This window comes from Ceratotherium simum, chromosome 27 (genome assembly GCF_057802395.1).
Source record: "Ceratotherium simum simum isolate JZ-2026a chromosome 27, ASM5780239v1, whole genome shotgun sequence".
Lineage (NCBI taxonomy): Eukaryota > Metazoa > Chordata > Mammalia > Perissodactyla > Rhinocerotidae > Ceratotherium > Ceratotherium simum.
Genome location: NC_141926.1, coordinates 3,035,190 through 3,053,459, shown reverse-complemented (window position 1 = coordinate 3,053,459; position 18,270 = coordinate 3,035,190).

Below are 18,270 nucleotides of genomic sequence, written 5' to 3'. Positions count from 1 at the left end.
CTGCTCGAGAGCTGGGAAGGGGAGCTGGCTGGGCTTTTACTGGGGGGTGGGAGGGTGGGTACCCACATGAGGACAGGGGCTTGCTTGGTTTGAACCCCCGCTCTTTTATGAGCTTGTCTGGATATGGGGCCGGCGGGAAGCTGGAGGGTGGGCAGGGAAGTGGCAGCAGGCAGACACCAGGCGTGGACTCTTTGTTGTAGCTGGAAGCACAGTGACAACTGCAGCCTCCCAAAGCCCCTCCGGGGTCTGAGAGAAGGCTTCCCTTTACATCCTTTAGGCCAAACAGCACTTCCTGGTATCTACTCTTTTTTTCCTTTTTTAAAAAGATCTTTTGAAAAATGTCAGCAAGAAATGAATCACAGCCCTTGTGGAAAGCAGTCTGGCAGTTCCTCGAAAAATTAAACACAGAATTACCACGCGATGCAGCAGTCCCATTCTGGGCGTCTGCCCTGAAAGAAGTGAGAGCAGGGTCTCGGAGAGATATTTGCACACCCACATTCACGGCAGCGTTGCTCACAAGAGCCAAAAGGTGGGAACAAGCCAAATGTCCACCAACTAATGGATGGATAAACACATGTGGTCTATACGTGCAACGGGATATGACTCAGCCCTGAAAAGGAGGGACGTTCTGACACCTGCTACAACACGGAGGAAACTTGAGGATGTTATGTGAGTGAAATGAGCCAGTCACAAAAGACAAATACTGTTTGATTTTACCTATTGAGGGCCCTGGAGAAGTCAAAACAGAGATAGAAAGTAGAATGGTGGGTGCAGAGGGAGGGGGATGGGGAGTCAGTGTTTAATGGGGACAGAGTTTCAGTTTTGGGAAGACGGAAAAGTCTGGAGACGGATGGTGGTGATGGCTGCACAACAGTGTGAATGGACTTAATGCCACTGAACTGGACACACTTCAAAGTGGTTAGAATGGTAAATGTTCTGTTAGGTATGTTTTACACAGTAATAAATAAAAAACAAAAAACAAGCCAGCAGGAGTGTGGGGAGGGTTTTCCTGTGTTCCAGTTCCGGCTCAGCAGGGCTGGTCATCTGTCCCCCGCCCCCATGTGCAGAACTAGCTAACCGAACAGAACGTGCCCCTGGGTCCTGGCACCAGCCAGCCTGGGTTCAAATGATCCTGGGTTTGCCACTCACTAGTTGTGAGATTTCAGGCAAGTTATATCAACTTTTTGAGCCTCAGTTTCCTCAACTGCAGAATGGGCATATGATAGTAATAATTTAAAAAATAAGATCTTCTCGTAGACTTCATGTGAGAGCTGTATGCTCACGGCCGTCACAGCAGCCCGAGCTCCCCCGCCCGCGTGTCTGGATAAACGGTGCTGTCCTCACACAGGGGAGGCTGTGGGTGTGGGAGGCTCCTCAGCCCCCTCCCCAGCCATGGGGTCCCCAATCCTCCTGCTGTCACAGAGCGCAGGGGGGACCCGAGGAGAAGCTGGCCACAGTCACCAGTGGGGAGGGGTCTTCAGTGTCCGGTGCAGCCCCTCATCTCACAGACGGGACCAAGACCCACAGTGTCACTTCTGCCTTTTTTCCAAGGACCCACATGATGAATTCCTGCTGACTCAATTCCAGGAGAAAGACATGTTTTTCTCTTTAGATAAACGTGTCTCCTTTATGTCATCAGAAACCAAAATCTGTGCAGCCGTTGGTGTTTCCCTTTCTGCCTTAGCTGCCAGACGGTGTCCAGGCAAACGAAACGCTCCATCATTTCAGCTCAGCTTCCCTATGCTTTCTTTCATAGCAACATTGTCTTTCTTTCTTTCTTTCTTTTTGCTGAGGAAGATTCACCTGAGCTAACCTCTGCTGCCAATCTTCCTCTTTTTGTATGTGAGCCACCGCCACAGCACGGCCACTGACAGATGAGTGGTGTAGGTCCACACCTGGGAACCAAACCCCGGGCCACCAAAGCAGAGCATGCTGGACGTAACCACTAGGCCACTGGGGCTGGCCAAGGAACACTTTCTTTATATGCCCTGCCTAGCACCTTTTCTTTTTGGTTTGGTTTTGTGGTTGTCGCTTTTGAAAATGCTATGGCTTTTTAAAAACGAACTTTTAACTACCCAAGTGGTACAGAAATTTATTCTCCTTGTAAAAATTCTAAGATGAAAAATTACAGATCAGGATGCTTCTGGATTGGTGAATGCATCCACGTGCTGGGAGGGTGGCGCACCCCCACCCCGCAGGCACAGAAACTCCACACTCAGGACCGTTCTGGACCTCACCCTGCCTTTTCATCCAGCCGTCCATTTGCATCTTTATAATAAAGTGGTAAACATGAAAAAGCCCCAACAATTACTGAGCAGGGCTGAAGTCCCTCATAGCCCCAGTCCTGGTCTCTTCCTTCCAGCATTGAGAGCTCTGGAAAAAGATTTCCAGATCTTTTTCTAAGTATTATATAAAGATGAATGTATCCGCAGAGTGCATATAGTTAGTAATATGCAAGTTGAGTTTTTTCCCCATAAATGGCATCATATAACGTGTCATTTGGATATTTGCTTTTTTATTCAACTCCATGCCTCAGAGATCTTTTGAAATGTCAGACATCAATATCAAATATCAAATATCGATATCCTCAGAAGTGACGCCAACAGATTTAATCCAGAGCCAGTGCCCCCCCATCTCTGTTCACGTAGTGGATGCGTCTCGCGGGGGTGACGTAATCCAGCCAGTTTCTATTTTGCCCGTTGTCCTGTGTGCGTTCCTGTGGGGTTATACTCTCTGAGGACCAGAACCGTGCCGAAATCCAGTAGCTTTCCTTGAATCTAAGAGACGCTGAGTCCCAAGCTGTAGCAGCAAGGTGGCACTCACTGTTAAATTCACGGTGAACCCAAAGGGCCTCTGTAGGTCCTGTGGAGCGCCCAGCCCCAGGCACCCACGTGGCCTGTCCCTCCCGGGCCCCGGGTCCTGTGTCCCAGGGTGAGTGCCTGCTGGCTGTCTCTGCTCCCATAACCTGTGTCTGATGATGACCCACAGCGCCCAAACTCGGGGGCCTCCAACACACAGGCGGTGCCCAGAGGGTTGACACTCGGCCACGCAGGGGCCTGGGGGCCAGAGTCAGAGACCCGAGGGGAGAGAGTCAAGACGTGGGCACAGGGCTGGCCTAGGAGGGGGCAAGACGATTGCTCACCCCATTGGGGATGGTGCCAGTGCCTGGTCTGGTAGGGAGGTCAGCTGGGATGGGCAGAAGGTGGGCAGAAGCAAGTGTAGAAACCTTGCTGTTCAGGAATTGCCATAAAGAGGCTCTGTCCTGGTCGGCTGGCCTGGGCTGGTTTCCCCTGGAGTCTTTGGAGTGGGAAGGGGCGTGGGTGGGTCTGGTAAGCTGGGCCCTCTCTAGCCCTCCCCCAGGTTGGAACTGCTTCAGCTGCTCAGCCGGGGGCTCTAGAACTGAGGGACTGTGGAGTACCTGATCTCTTAGTCCCTGTAACCCTGGGGTTTCGAGTCCCTCGTGTGTTTGTCCTCGCCTACGAGTGCAGAGATTGCACCTGGGCAGCGAAGCCCAGGCCTGGCTGAGGCCTACAATTTGTCAGGCTGTGTCTACGATTGGTCAGGTGTGGTGGTTTTATTGTCTCCCCAAAAAGACGCGTCGAAGTCCTGACCTCCGTACCTGTGACCATGACCTTCTTTGGAAGCTGGGTCATTGCAGAAGTAGTTAAAGATGAGGTCAGCCCGGAGCAGGGTGGCCCTAATCCAGTGACTGGCGCCCTTACGTGGAGGCCGAGAGAAGACACAGACGTGGGGAGAAGGCTCATGACAGCAGAGGTGGAGAGTGGGGTGATGCCTACACGAGTCAGGGATGCCTGGGGCTGCGAGAGCTGGGAGAGGCGGGAAGACTCCTCTCCCAGAGCCTCCAGTGGGATTGCGGCCCTGCTGACACTTGATCTCAGACTTCTGGCCTCCGGAACCAGGAGAGAATAAACCTCAGTTGCTCTAAGGTGCCCCGTTTGTGGTTCTTTGTTACAGTGGCCGCAGGAAAGTCAGACCTCAGGTATTTGTCTCACGGAAATGGCTTTCCTGCCTGGTCCCCGTCCCCCGAACATTCCCCGGGATGGAGACGCACCGGGTAAGCACACCCTGTAAACCTGTCCTCTTGCCTCGAGGCCACCAGAATCCCATCAGAGTGTTCTGGAAGCAGCTAAGGAGTAGGAAGCCAGTGGTGTAGACACAAACACGTTTCCAAAGGAACCTGCCTGGTGGATGCCTCCCTCCTCAGTTTGGCGGGGCCCTGGGAGGCCACCTGGTGGGTGACCTCCTCGGGCCTCAGGTGGGCCTGGACCGTGGACTGGGCTCTGCGCCCGTTCCTGCAGCTCCTCAAAGCCCGGCACTCACGCCTCACAGCGCTAGTGGAAGGTTGACATCAAAGCTCTCTCGTGTCTGAGGCTTCACCTCTGTCCACACCAGGGGCCACCCTCTCCTCCCTCGGGTGTCCTGGGCACCCCAGTCTGCACCAAGCCACCACCCCCATGCCCTGGGGCTTCTTGGGCTGGGTCCTGGCCCCACTAGCACAAAGCTGGGGCCTCGCTGGGTCACATCTGTCTCATCAGGAATCTTTCCTTGGCCGTGAGGTGGATGTGCTGCTGGGCTCACATTATGGCAACGGCCCCGGGGGCCCGCAAAGATGGGGCCGGCCCCTCCCTCGGAGGCCTCCCAAGTTGAGGCCCAGTTCCCAGTCCCTCAGGGTGGGGTCTGGGGGCAAAAGTGGCCTGCCAGGCATGGGGGAGGGGAGGGCAGCGTCAGCTTGAAGCAGTGGTGAGGGCCGAGGGGCACCCTCGAGGGGAGTCTTTCGTTAGCTCCTTTCCCCTACAAGCCTGCCAACACTGGCCTCTTCCTTCCTGAAGCAGACCCCCAGGTAGAACATGCACTTGAACCCCCCGACGGGGTGTAGATGGGACCAGAGGACCATGACCCCAACATGGTCCCAGGACTTCTGAGCAGGTCTGACCTCCACGGGCATCAGGAACAGCCACTCTGAGGACATGAGCACTCACCCACCTTCAGAAAGCGGTCCTTCCAACCCCTAGCGTCCATAGAGGCCGTGAGCACACACACGCACACCCGGGCGAGAGCAGAGGCCTCTTCACTGTCTTTATCAAAACATTTCAACATTGAACCCTGGGGTAGTGCAACCAAGGGGAAGGTGCCCCAGTTACTTCTATAGCTGATCCCATCTCTGATGTTACATGTGGCATTAATTACTTTAAAAATAACGATGTTCGTGAGAGCAGATATTAAATAGAAATCCATAATTTTATTTAGCTAAAGGCAGTTTGTAAGTTGTTTGTATTCTAAGTTCTGTAAACAAATACCCGTTTTCACACTGGATTCCATTGTAAATGCACGTACCCTCCCACGGGGACAGCACACTCTCCCTGGGCGGCTGAGGCTCTGGGGCAGGAAGCCAGTGGCCACAAGCGCTGAGTCAGGGACCAGCCCTGGAGGGAGGTGGATGTGCTGTTACCTGGTCCCTGGAGAGGTGGAGACGGAGGTCAGGTCACGCCCAGGTGGTGCGCCTGCGCAGGGCTGAGGGGGCGTCGTGCTAGCCTGGGCAGGGAGACGGGGCCCTTTCTCAACAGGCAGCGTGCTCCCCATGCTCCGCTCCAGGGTCAGAAAGTCTAAGCGGACAGCCTGTCCACTTTACAAATCAGAAGTCCTGGAAAGCTGGCCCGTAAAATCAGGGGGACCTGTGTGCAGTCTCCATCTGGGCGTTAGTCTGAAGGTGTTATGAGTTGAGCTGTGTCCCCCACCCCAATTCACATGTTGGAGTCCTAGCCCTCAGTACCTCGGGTGTGACCTGATTTGGAAATAAGGTCATTGAAGATGTAATTGGTTAAGATGAAGTCATACTGGAGTTGGGTGGCCCTAATCCAATGTGACTGTGTCCTCATAAAAAGGGGACCTTTGGACACAGACACGCACAGGGAGAAGGCCGTGTGAAGATGGAGGCAGAGGTTGGGGTGATGCTTCTACAAGCCAAGGAGCCCCAAGAATTGCCACCAACCCCCAGAAGCTGGAGAGAGGCCTGGGACGGATCATTCCGTACACCTCCAGAGGGAACCCGCCCTGCTGACTCCTTGACCTCAGACTTCCAGCTCCCAGAACCGTGAGAGAGTAAAACTTGGCTGTCTATGTCACCCCCACCCCACCGCCTGTGGTAATTAGTTACAGCAGGACACTCACCCTGGGCCTGGTTGGGGGCTCAGGGTCAGAGCAGGGCTGAGTGTGGCCATCTGTGATAACAGATAAGTCATCTTGTTTGGTACAGGAAGGGAAAGGATGGAAGTTTCTGCTTTCTCTTCTTATGCAACCCTGCAACCTAGGTTGCTGAATTTATTTTTATTTATTTTTTAAGATAGAGCCTTTGTAGCCGCAGTTCTCAAACTTGAGCCTGTGTCAGAATCCCCTGGAAAGCTTATTAAATCACAGATCGCTGGGCCCCACCCCAAAGTTTCCGATTCAGCAGGTCTGGGGTGAGGTGGGAAAAGGCACTTCCTCACGCCCAGGTCTTGCTGTCGGGCTGGTCCGGGGTCCACCTTTTTAGAACAACTGCTTTATAGAGTAAAACAGGTAAATGCGTGAATAATTCAGAGTGTAAAATTCACCCCTGACCTCCCATAATGAGTGGAGGGAGGAGGAGCTGACAAGGAGGGTCATCAACCCCACACCAAGCGTTGCCAACACAGCTCATTTTATTTAGCACTTGCCGCACACCAGGCGCCGTGTAAGGCCCTGTTCACGTGATCTCTTTTGGTCCTCACAACCCTCCTAAGAGGTAGGTACTTTTATGATCCCCATCTGAAATGAGAAAACTGAGGCACAGAGAGGTTAAGAAACCTGTCTAAGGTCACACGGCTATAAGTTGCAGAGCCAGGATTCAAACCCAGAAGACTGGCCCAGACAGGGCGGAAGCAGCTTGTTGAAGCTCTCAGGAGCACATTTCAGCGGGGTACACGTGAGTTTTTGCCAGAGCCAGGAGAGAAGAGAGGACAGAGGGCGGAGGCTGCTGGGAGGAGCCAAGTGGAGACCTGCTGGAGTTAGTGAAACCACAGCTCAGCGGGGAGACCAAAGCCGGCTCACCCACGTGGCCGATGGCTGGGGAGGGCAGTGTCTCCTTTCAGACACCGACAGAAGCTCAGACCAGGAGAATAGTGTTGATTATCTCGGTAAATAGATCATAATTATTTATAATTAGCATTTCAATTTCTGGGAGAAGATTGCTTCTAAATTGCTTGAAAATAGTCCTCCAGTATTTTAAACATCCCCCAGCAATATATTTACTCTATTAATTTGCATAAGCTGCCACACCATACACACAAAGTGTGTGTGATGTGAACGTGACTCAGCCCAGTACCAGACAGAGGACGACAGACCCCAGATCTGCTTGTCCCGTTGTTGGTGTCTGGCTGTAAGGCTGGAGTTTTAGTTGGGGAGAGCATGTTTTGAGTCTCGCCATACCCATCAGGTCACAGAGCAAGGATTGCAAAGAATGGGACCATGAGGACGCGTGGGTCCTGACCCGGTACTCCACCCACCCCGAAGCAGGGCCCCGAGGGGGCTGTGGCCACGGCCCCGCCCTCGAGGCTCTAGCTCAGGCTCCAGCTCTCAGGAGGTGCTCTGTAGAGACATGCTCAGTGGAGAAATGAGGGAGCACGTGGGGGGGTGGGCATCACCCACTAACCACGGTGGAGGGAGGGCAGGCTGCCAGCCAAGCCGGTGGGCAGAGCTGTTCAACGGGGCAGGAAAGGGCAGGTTTAGGGAGGACAGGAGGACATTTTGATGTGCTGGGGGTCAGGGCTTCAACATATGACTTGGGGGACAGCTAGTCTGGGCCTAGCTGAGTTATACTAACTGCAGCTGCAGGCGCATCAGGATCCACACCCGCAAAGGGAGGTGGAGGAAGCAGGACGGGGCAGGGGAGGGGTGCACGGCGACACAGGCCCCACAAGGCCTCAGCCAGCTCCTCCGGGAGCTCTGGGTGGACACTGACCGTCACGGTGTCCCAAGCTGGGCCGGGATGGCTGGGCTCACCCCGCTCATCCAGTCCCCAGGAACCTCATGACCGCTGGGAACAGCTCTCTGTGGCTGAGGCCCACCCTGAGGAGCTGAGAGCCGGGGCATCTGCTTTGGGGGACAGGAAGGAGTCCAGGGGGTCAATTCCCTCTTCCTCCTGCCTCCGTGGACACCTCAGGGCACAAGTATTCTGTCTGAGGCAACCCAACCTGGAGCTGAGACACAGCAGCCAGTGTGGACGGTGCCCCGAATTCCTCCGGCCCCTCCTGTCCCTCCGGCCTCACTTCCTTTTCCCTCCCTCCAGCTGCCTGGGGAGGGAACCTCCCAGATAAAGCCTCGCACTCGAGCCTCTCTCAGCTCCGTGTCCTCGGACCTCCGACAGGACCAGCAGGAGCCCAGCTGGAGAGCCTGGACCACAGGGTGAGGGGTTTCACTGAAACCTGCAGGCAGGGGGTTACTGACGGCTTTGGGCATGGAGGGGTCCAGCCAGCCTGCACCTTAGGAGGATGAACGAATCCAGCCAGCAGCAGCGCACGCATAGACGCTGACGTGCTGAAATGCGAGGCGCAGTGAGGCCCAAAGGGCCATTACAGAGACAGTGGCAGGAGTGGTGGCAGTGGGGAGGGGACGGGCAGCAGGGGGAGAGATGCCATGGAGGGAGGTAACCGCGTAGTTTGTCATCTGCGCAGAACGAAGGGACTGCATTTAACTGGAATCTACTTGGAGCTGGGCTGCCCAAGCCGCCCTGGGGTACCAGACCCTCATGGGTCCACTTCCTCCATGGCAGTCACAGAAAATGAGGACACGTTTGCTGTATCTTGGAGAGAAACGACCAGTCCGGTGAGAGCTTATCTGTAGATAAATTTCAAGGAGATGGAACTGCTTACAGTGCCCCTCCTTCTCAGCGACGGCTTAGGTTTTAACCTGGGTTCCGGCTGCCGTGCCGGGGAAGAGGCTCTGAGCTGCTGTCCTGTTTGGCTGAGAAGGCCAGGTGGGCCCCGCAGGCGTGGGTGTCCCCTTGGAGCCACACTTGGCCATGAGGACGTGCTCAGGAGACACGCCTGGCCTCCTCTATCCCATGCTCCCACGATGCTCCCTGTGGTCTAGGCAGAGAACCAAACATTCTCAAACTCACTGCCTTCCAGAGGAAGCTTGCTGTGGCCACAGGGCTGTGGACATCACTACGTGCTCTTAAAGCTGAGAGAACAGGTGGGCCATGTAGAAAGCAGGGGTGGCAGAGAGAGCAGCCATGCTCCACACTCCACGTGACTGGGTCCCCTTCCTTCCCACTGTCGGGGAGGGGCGGTGACCAGGCAGGTGGACGCACTTCATTTATCTGCAGATACCTTCCACCAGGTAGCTGGTGAGCGAGGCCCCAGGACGATAACAAGAGGGAGGGAAGGGCTGTTGCTCCTATGGGTAGCAGATCCTGAGATTTCGGATGTGCATAACTCCTGCAAAATATGGGCTCTGATTTCTATAAAATGTTCAGAATAGGTAAATCCACAGGGACAGAAAGTAGATGAGTGGTTGCCTGGGGCAGTGGTGATGGTAGGGGGCTAACGGGATTAACAGGAAATGCGCAAGAAGGATCCTATCCGGGTGATGGGAATGTTCTACAATGGACTTGTGATGGTTGCACAACTCAGGAAATTTATTAAAAACCATTGAACTGTAAACTTGAAGTGGGTGCATTGAATGATATGTAAAACATGTCTCAATAAAATTATAAATAAAAATTTTTTAAAAATGAAGGCTGCAGGTTTTGGTCCCAAACTCTCAACCAAAACGATTTGACTCAGAGGGAAAGCGTTTGCTCCCTTGCTATGTCCTTCTACATCAACTGGTGTTCATTCCAAATGAAGCTTCAAATCTGGCTCTTAGTTGTGAGAACAGGAACATGCCTGTCAGTCTTATTTTTCTCAAGTATAAAATGGGAATAGTACTACCGCCCTCATAGGCTTGTGTGGAGGACAGAGACGCAGGCCGGGGAGGACGGGGAACCAGGACGCACATGCTCAGTGGAGAGCAAGCCACTTTAGCTAGATTGTGAGTGTCACTGCAGGTAGTGGAATCCCACTAGGATGGAGACTGGACGGTGTCCGGGGCTCTGGCCCTGTGGATGTCCCTCCCACCTTCAGCGAGAGCAGTGGGGCAGGGGGCGGTGCAGAGGCCGGACGGCCCCGGGCCGGGGTGACGCAGACACAGGCACAGCCCCTGCACTTGCTGCTCTATCACTCTGGACGCTCTGCCTCCTGGCACGTTCTCAGCCGTCCTCTGAGGCTCTGTTAGATTCCATGTCCTCAACCAGACGAGACCGTCTCCGCCCCGTGGGGCTGTTTTCATCTTTCCCTGCCCTGTTCTCTCGTTGCACTCTGTGCCTCTTTCACGACACTTCTTGTATCGATGAGTGGGGCACGTGCCCTGGCTGGGCCTGGGCCCCCCGGGGGCAGACACCACATGGAGTCTACCTCTCCATCCCCAGCTCCTGGCTGGGGCTGGGCAGATAGCACGTGATAGCTGAGTGTGCTCCATTCCTCACACTGGGCGGCGTCTCGGCGGCAGGATTTCTGTCTACAGCTGGGGGGGCGGACAGTGTGCCCTGGAAGGGAGTCTGGGGCCCAGCCAGGTTGTACAGCGAAAAGGAATCCCACCCAGTTCCCAACTTGATCCTCACTCACGCAAAACTGTAAAGGAGTTGTGGTAATTTAGTTCAGCAAGTTCTGAAAACCAGCCCAGTCAGACACTCCATACATTATATTCTATAAAATTATGATTCTCAGAGCTATGATTCAAGCAGCCTCCTGGTGGGGTTAGGATAAACGAACACCACAGGTTTCATTTCTTTTTAGATCAACATTAAGGCTGCTCGAATGCTATAGCAATTTGAAATGTATCAACTCATCACAGCTATAAAATAGCAAGGACTGTTTCCTTATTCACGGAAACATAAGGTATTAGTTATGTCTTCCCCATTGATTTTGGAAGAAGAGCGTGCCGAGACCTGTTTCAGTGAGAGCTGGCAGAGAGAAGGTAATTAGCTGGTGTATCAGCTATCTATAGCCGTGTAACAAACCAGCACAAAACTTAGTGGCTTAAAATAGCTGTTTATTTAGCCCACGATTGTGTGGGTTGGCAGTTCAGCTGGGCTCAGAGGGGCAGTTCTTCTGCTGGTTTTGGCTGGGTTCGCCAGCATATGAAGTCAACTGGTGGTCAGTGGCCTCGATGTCATGACTGATTGGCTGGCAGTCACCTGGGGTGACAGGGTGACTGGGCTGTCTGCCTCTCAGTGTCCAGCAGGCTAGCCATCCATACGGTGGATCACGGGGTAGCCAAGAGCAGGTCCTTTTAAAGCCACTTCTTTTTTAAAGAAAATTCATTCATTTATTTTAAATCGTGGTAAAATTTATGCAACATAAAATTTATCATTTTAACCATTTTTAAGTGTACAGTTCAGTGGCATTATTGAGAGCCACGTCTTGCACAGCCTTTGCTGCATTGTGATTTGGCCACAGCCAATCACAAGGGCAGCCCAGGTTCAAGGGAGTGGGGGAGGATTCCACCTCTTGATGGGAAGAGCTGAATAGGATCGGGGCTATTTGTGCCATTGGCCGCAGCTGGGCAATGGCAGTGGCTCCAGCTCCCAAGGGGGTGCGTGGGCCAGATGCCTGAAGGCGACCATTGAGGAGATGTGGTGCAGGGTGGCCCTCACTGTGTGGCTTTGCATAGCAAAGAGGCCTGATGGGGACAGGGCACTGGCGGCCCCAGGGGGTGGCAGTGGCTGGAGGCGTGGACGCTGATCCAGTGTCCTGGGGAACAGGCCCAGTGAGGCAGGTGGTCAGGGTGCCCCCGACTGGCCTGGCACTTGGAAGGGGGCTCTGGCCTGTGTGGGAGCAGACGCTCCATAGGCGCTCGATGAACACCAGCCCTTGTTTTCTTGAGTAACGACAGTCAAGCCAAGTGCAGAAGCCCAGTCATGTGCAAAGAAAGTGGTAGGAGATGAGCAGAAGGCAGCCACTGAGCAGATCCCCCTGGGGGCCAGGCAGGGGTCAGAGTGGGGGATGAGGGTGCCCCCACAGAGAAAGAGTCCTACCTCATGGGCAGGCTCCACGGTCCCTGGTCCATGGGAGCTGTCAGAAGCACGCGCACTTGGTATGGGCGGCTGGGCCATAGGGAGATCTTACAAATCCAAACCTAGTCTTCCACAGGGCAGAAATGTCTAGAAACCACGACCTCTCCCATATGCAGGTTATAAAGTAAACGATTGCTGGGTTTGCTGTAAGATGGCTTGACGCTCAGCCGTCTGCCCACTGTTGTCTTAGTCAGAGTTTGGTTATAGGTTGTCTGGTGCTGGTGCAGTCCCCGCTGGGTGGTGCTCACGGTGACCTCGTACACGCCCGGGGCCTGCCGGACACCCCCACCCCCACCCCGGGGGCTTCCTCTGCAGACAGCACAGCCCGGGCAGGGGGGTGCGGGGGCTGGTGTCTGTAGGGTCTCTTGGCAGCGACGGTGGTGGTGCTTCCCATTTGTTTCCCGTTTCACACTCACAACAACTCTGCACCAGGAATTTTGATTCCTGCGTTCCTCCAGAGGTCAAACACACCAAGGTCACAAGCTGTGGAGTTGGGAGCCCCAGCAGGGATCTGGCCACTGGCGGAGGGGGCTGTGGAAGGAGCTGGAGGCGTGTGCGTCCCCAGGAGAGATGGGAGATGGATCAGCACCGCCTCCCGAGCAGGCATCCTGCTTGCAGACCAGAACCAGCTTTCTCTGGAGCCATGAGGCTGAGAGGGGCGTCAAGACGGTCCAGGCCAACCTCCCACCTGCGGGGGCCTCCACCCCGTCCCCTCCTGGGCAGCGGCTCTCTGCCCAGACTCTCCGTGGTCAGCGGGTGGCTGGCAGCTCTGACCGGGGCAGGTTTTCTGTCAGGGGTTGAGGGGCTGCCTCCCCTTTTATTCCAATTACTCACAAGGAGTTGAGCCAACAAGCTCTCCGGCCAAAGGGACGGGCTTTGATGTTCCCCACTGTGTGACCTCGGGCAAGTAGCCCAGCCTCTGTGCCTCAGTTTCCTCACCTGAAAACAGGGAACACAACGGTCCCAACCTCTCAGTGATGTTGGGAGATTACGTAAAAAGCACCAAGGATGGTCCTGCACGTGAGGTCACGCAGCAGGTGTCGGCTGTCCCCGTCACCGTCATTATTATTATTATGTTGAGATTCTCGGCCCTGATTCTGATTCTCCAGGTCGGCAGGGGGCTGGGACTCTTCCTGTGGAACGTGACCCCTGGACAGTGTCAGGGGACGCTCTTGTCCTCAAATTGTTACTCGTGTTCTTGTCTTCTCTTCCCCACCAATGTCCCTTGAGATCCTGTTCCCCAAAGGTGGGCAACGCAGCTGAGTCCCAGCGGTGGTGGACAGCAGGGAAAGAAGGAACTTGCTAATTGACCTGGCTAATTAGCATCCCCATGTCTCCCTGTGAGCCACTTCTGCTTTCTCAGATGGCGGCTCCTTGGGTTACAGCTCTCCTTCCCCTGACGTTCTTGTATTTGTAAGACATAGGTTACTTTAAAATGCCTTTCAGTGTTACATAAGTGATACATGTGTACTGCAAAAAATAATAAAAAGAGAGAATACACGTGTCACGGGCTGAGTGTTTAGGGGGCTGTGTCACCCCTAAATTCATATGCTGAAGTCCTGTATTCCACATGTGTTGAATGTGACTGTATTTGGAGACAGGGTCTTTAAAGAGGTGATGAAGGTTAAATGAGGTCACTAGGGTGGGCCCTAATCCACCACGACTGGTGTCCTTATGAGAAGGGGAGATCAGGACACAGACACACAGAGAGGGAAGGCCATGTGAGGACCCAGGGAGAAAATGGCTTCTACAAGCCAAGGAGAGAGGCCTCAGGAGAAACCAGCCCTCCCACACCTGGATCTCAGACCTCTAGTTTGTGCAGTTGTGAGACAACAAATTTCTGTTGTTTAAGCCACCCCGTCAGTGACACTTTATTACTGCAGCCCTAACAAAGTAACACAAGATGTAAAGTTAAGAGCATGCTCGTCCCTGTGGACCCACGGTCCAGAGGTCTCCAGGATGCACTTGGTTGCAGAGCCTTCCACCCGTGAAAGTGTGTTTGCATCTGTTCATGTGGACAGTGCACGGATGGTGGCGGGAGTCTCGTGGGAGCCAGGTGCTGCCTGGGGGCTGGGGGTGCGGCGGCCAGGTGGGCGCTGTTCTCAGGGAGCGCCCGCTCTAGGGCCCTGGCAGGTCGAAGGTGAAAGACAATGAAGACAAAGCCGGCAGGAACTCAGAAGGTGACAAGAGCTCAGAGGACACTGAAGGATGGTGCCAGGAGAGACTGGGAGGGCGCCCCTAGAGAAGGGAGCAGGAAGGCCCCCTGGGAGGTGGCCTTGCAGATGAGAGACGGGGGTGGAATTTCAGAGAAACCTCTAGAATGGTTTTCCCTGTGCGAATTCACCTGGTCCTTTTCCTATTTCTCAGGAATTGGATGACGTAGTGGGTCTGTGAGATGGGTCGGAGTTCTCCTGCATGCATCAGAAATACTAAATCTGAACAGGTGAATTTTCAGAAACCGCATGTACATTTTTTTTTTGTAGACTCCAGAGAACAATTTGAAAAATGATTTAGTGCAAAGAAAAGAATTAAAGTTTTTGCCTGAGTGTGTGTGTGTCCAGGTGGGGGTGGAGGGGGAGATCACATTTACTGTGTCTTTCCTGCGCACCGCCCCTGTGGACAGAAGCCTGCCCAGGGCAGTGGCTCCCTCTTTAAGAGGAGCCTTGACCACTCTACTGATTTAGAGGCCTGAGCGCCTTCAGGGGAGAGGAACATGCATATGCACAGAAGGCCCACCTTTGTCTGCAGAGTCGGGGTGCAGCCCCCGGGAGTGCCCTGGTCAAGCGGCATTTCTAAGCGAAGGGGAAGCACGGTCTCTTGTGCAGGGTCCTGTGTCAGGTGGGGCCTCCAAGCAGAATGCACTGAGGGAGGTTAGGGTGCCAGGGGCTTGGGGGGCGTTGTAACGCCTGTGAAAGACAAAGCAGGGGCAGGACTGGGCAGGCAGAGCCTTAGACCTCGATGTAACTGACTGAGCCTCAGAGCAAAGATTGCCTGTTTGGGGCATCGGGTCGTGGGCAGACAAGTGCTGGTACCCCGCCCTCTGGGACTCGCTGGGGCTGCCTGGGGAGGGGGCCTCGGGCTGCATCCCACAGCCTGGTTCTGGTCTTTCTCTCTCTGCCCCTCGGCCTACCCTCTGACCCAGCTGCCCTCCATCTCTGGCCCCCCTGACTCCACTGTGGGACTCGCTAAAAGGATGCTGAAGACAGTCCACAGCTAACAGCTGGGCGCTCTCGTGGGAGCAGGCCCCGAACTCCGGGTCTTCAGTGCCCACCACATGACAACCACGTACGGAAGTTAACTATTATCCTCACTTGGCAGAGCAGGGCGCCCGCCCTCCCAGCTAATAGAAGGTGGAGGCCAGATTCAAACCCAGGCCTTTACCCTTGCACACACAGCTTCTCTGCGTGCTGGACGAGTGCCCGAGGCCTGTACTTGGCTGGGTACTGGCTTCACCCGCTCTTGTGACCTTGACTTGGACCTCCAGGCTGATCAGGCCCCGCTCCTCTCCAGTGCCCCCTCTGCACACCACTCTTGTATTCTCAGCTGACCCTCGGATGTCTGATGGACATCAACAGTTTTGTCTGATTCGGCACCTCCAGACTGAACACGGTTTCTCAACAGTCACTCGAGGGTGGGGTCTTAGGGCATTCTGGGGCTTCCCGTCTCTCTGCCACAGAAAATCCCTTTTATGATTTTTGCCCTCGTAGAAGCCTATGTTTAAAATAGTTTGTCTCCTGAAAAATTTGCATATGTTATCACTGTTTTCCTATTGTGTATTAATCAAAAACATGTAACATCTGTCCATTTGAGATTGGTGTTAACGTGCTGGGGTTATAAATTTCCAGCGAAGTTCTTATCTTTAGTTTTGGTAAACTTTTACATCTAAGTTTGCCTTAGACTGTTAAAAATGCCTGAATTAGCCCCATGGCTGTGCTGTCTTGACACTCTCTTGGGGATCAGGGAAGTCAGGGGTGGGAACCTTCTGGTTTCACAGAAAAGGAAACTAAGACCTGAATGGGTAACGACCTGTCCAAGGCCACAGGCCAGCTCTGAGCCTTGGCTCCCAGTTCCCTGGGCAGCAGCAACGACCTGATGGCTGTGCCCAGCTGCCCCAGAAAGCCTTCCCTGGGGCTGTCTGCCAGCCAGGCCGTCCTCTCTCTGAATCTGCCCAGAACCCATACCTTCGCTCCAAGCACCTGAGTGGGCTTTGATGGGAAAGTTCTCCAATGAGAGTGTCTCAGAACCGAAAGACCCCTCTGTGCTTGGAGGTGGGCAGCTGTCTGTCATTTGACCTTGGGATCACCTCTCGGGCCCCATCTGTGAGATGGGACGCCAGCAAGTTCCTTATGAGAATTAGAAAAAACAATAAACAGGGGAGTCCTTCTCCCAGGGCCTGGCTCACACTCCTGGTAGGTACTCTAATACCACTTTCCTTCTTTTCATTCATTGCAGAAATCCCCTCTTTGTACAAATCTGGGGCAAACAATACTCTGCATAAGAATTTTCCTTTCTCAATTTTAACTTAGGAGGCTGGGGACCTGAGTTTCTGTCCTCACAAGGAAACGTCATTACCGCGGTCATAAGAAGCCACGGCACCGTGGCGGAGTCCTGGAGGTGGGCTGCTGGCTCTGCCACAGCTCTATACTGGTGGGCAATGTATGAAGCTTTGTTGTGCCTCCGTTTCTGCAGATGTCAAATGGGATGCCAATGGTCTCTACCTCCTGGCCTGGTTTTGATAAGTAGGTGAAATAACACACACACATGCTAAGCTCACGGGAAGTCCTAGCGATGACCATGTCCCCTCAGTCTGAGCACCTGGGCTGCGCAGGCCCAGCCAGCAGGTTAGGGCTGGTTGGCTGACTTCCACGTTCTGTTTACATGTTACTCTGCTCATATGTTCAGCCGAGCTTTTCCAGAGGCCAATTCCTGCTCAGCTCGGGTCTGAATGGTCATAGATTCTAATTAAATATAGATTAGATTAGACTGATGATGCTTTATGCTGTTGAGACCAACACAGTATTTTGAGCTGATCTAAAAGCTCCAGGTAACTATTAAGGGGCCATCCAATGTCTAAATGATGAGGTCCGTTTTACTTAGTTTTTAACAAGTAGTGATAAAGTGTGTGTATTTGATAAATTTAAACGTTACCGCCTGGCATGCAATAAAAAGTTACTCCTGTCCAGCCAATAACAGTGTCATGTTTATACTTCCAGTTTTCTGGACATGTATATGCGTATGTTGCTTTTTAACACAGGAAAGGGGTCATTGTATACCCCTTGCTCCGCATCACCTCTTTATTGTTTATTTTTAACTTAGATCTTGGAGATTATGTAATATCAACATATATAGAATTACCACATTAAATTTTTTTAATGTTTTAAATTAAAAATATTATTAAATGAATATTCTGGAGTTTATTAAACCAATCTCTTTTGGTTGTTTTCATGTTTTTTGTAATTATCTCCTGCAAGAATACCCTTGTATACACATCTGCAGGTGCCTGTGGGCTGGATGACTGGCAGAAGCAGGGTCCAAGGTCTTACAAATATTAACTTTCCACCAGCGCTGCAAAGCATAACTGCTTTTTCAAGGATAGGGGAGTTGTGAGTAGAACAGGTGCACATATGTTTATTTTATTTCAGTCTAGGTATTTTATGAAATAATTCAGGGAGGCTTAAAAGAAGGCACAGCAGACAGTAAGAGCACCTGGTTTTCAAATGCAACTTGTCCAACTCAGGAGGTGCAGCTTGGCCCCAGGACCGGAGCAGGCTCAGGTCACACGAGGTATCAAGTAGAGAAGGCAGAGTGGACCCAGCACCGGGACAGTCCTGCCCTGGGGCGCTCCCTCCGGCTGTTCCCAGGCTCAGCACCCCCGCAGGTGCACTGTGGGGGATGCAGGCAGCCCAGTCTGGCAGCTCAGGTGACTCTCTTGGGCCAGGAGGGGACAGCCATCAGTGACCACGGGCATGGGGGGACAGCCTGGGAGGCCAGTGCAGGGAGAATTCCACCCCCCCCCCCAGTTCTGGGGAGCTTCCTCCCCGGTAAAATAAGATACAAGGTTGCCAGCCCAGTGCCGACTATGAATAAGTCAAACGGGGAGGCACGTGGGTCTGAAACGC